The sequence below is a fragment of the Schistocerca nitens genome, chromosome 4 (assembly GCF_023898315.1).
Source record: "Schistocerca nitens isolate TAMUIC-IGC-003100 chromosome 4, iqSchNite1.1, whole genome shotgun sequence".
NCBI classification, from domain to species: domain Eukaryota; kingdom Metazoa; phylum Arthropoda; class Insecta; order Orthoptera; family Acrididae; genus Schistocerca; species Schistocerca nitens.
Genome location: NC_064617.1, coordinates 277093425 through 277095180, shown reverse-complemented (window position 1 = coordinate 277095180; position 1756 = coordinate 277093425).

Here is a 1756-nt window from a genome sequence, read left to right as displayed (position 1 = left end):
GTCAGTTTGGAATGACTTTCTTCTTCCTCAGCGTTTGTCCCACAGTGCAGTAGGGATGTGCTCTTTTGGCCCTCTGTCTCCATTTGGTGTGCGTGATCGGGATGGAGACCCGCTGTCTTGAGGTCTTAGCAAGGTATCTAGCCAACGTTGTCTCGGTCTCCCAATAGCTAGTTTACCAACGACTTTCAACGAAAACCCTTCTTTTCTATTGTGCTTGTCTGAACCATCGTAGAATATTTTCCCCTCATCTTTTGAACGATAGGTGCCACCCCGAATTTCATCATTGGTGACATAGTTATGAAGTGTCAGGTCAAATGTCCACCACAGCATTTTAGTTTCCATTACAAAAAGTCGTTGTTCCGCTTCTTTTGTTGCAAGCCATCATTCTGCACAACCCAGTTGGGCGGATTGCAGAGCATATTGTTTTCGACTTCACTCGCTTCACGATCTTCTTGCCACAGAGCACAGCAGTCAATGGACGCACTCAGTATTTCTAGCGCGGTTTGTTATTTTGGGAAGTAGTGAGCCGTCGGCACCGATTTCTGGACCAAGAAACTTGAAAATATTATTCTTTTGGAGATGTTGATGGTGTCTGTTATGACCAGACGAAACAACAATCGTCCATCCATAACTCTGGGTTCTTTAATTGCTCGGGAAGATGGCTCATTAGAAATACATCACATCAAACATTTGTTTAACTTGATACAATTGTTTTACACATGAGTGCTTGATAATTTACGGCTGTCATTGACTATTAAAACACCACTTGATGCGCCAGTTAACGAACTGTTCTCTTGAAATACAGTGTTCAACATTTACAAAAGTACATTTCCATCTGAGACTTGACTGACTCTTTAGTCGTAGTCGAAGATGATGACTGCTTGAGTTGAGATCGTGAGGTGGGCAGAGAGCTTCCAGACTCGGCTCTACATCGAACTCCGTGCGAGGGCGCTGCTGCGCTGAGAAACAGCTGTGGTGTTCAGCAGCGCCTCCCATTAGTCGTTGCGGATTCCTGTGACATCACTAATGTCTGTCATATCGAAGTGCGTTGATAACTTTGGTGTGACGCCGTGATCTCTGGATGGTACCACAGTGTCCATATTATTTGTATCTGCTTGTAACACCGAAAATGCAGGATGCATGGTACCTGCTACCGATATATAACTTTTTTTAATTTTATGTAAATATTTGTAATTTAAGTGCTTTCTTTTAATAAGTAAGGACATTGCTTCACTGTATGTGTACATTTAGGCAGAAGTCTGTTGACCTTTCATTGTATTTATCTGAGCTTTACTGTGAAACTTATAAGCTCTGGGAAAAAGCCAAAGGAATTGTTATTTGCATCGACTAGCAACGGTAATAGCAGTGCTTGTGCGTTGTAAAGTCTTTGGGTAGGGAGTTGTTGCGCAGAGCGCGCGAAGAGAGGGAGAGATGGGTTCCAGAGCTTGTAGTGTGCGGAAGTGTGGTGTTAACACTCTCGCGGTAGAGAGTACCATTTTCGGCGGCATCATGTACGCTCTCCGGCCAGATGTCTAGAGCAGGAGTACGGACGGTGGATGAGCGGAAGAGGCTGTATTAATTACGATTACCCGTCCCTATAATTAGCTGTGGCTCCACAATATGCTAACTGAGTGTCATAAGAAACAAATTGAATAGTTACAGCCAGTTTATTAATGAATAATTTCTCTTTTAAGAATTTCAGCCTCAGTCTACTTTCAATTAACTGTTGTATAACAGAGGCTTCAGTATATGACTA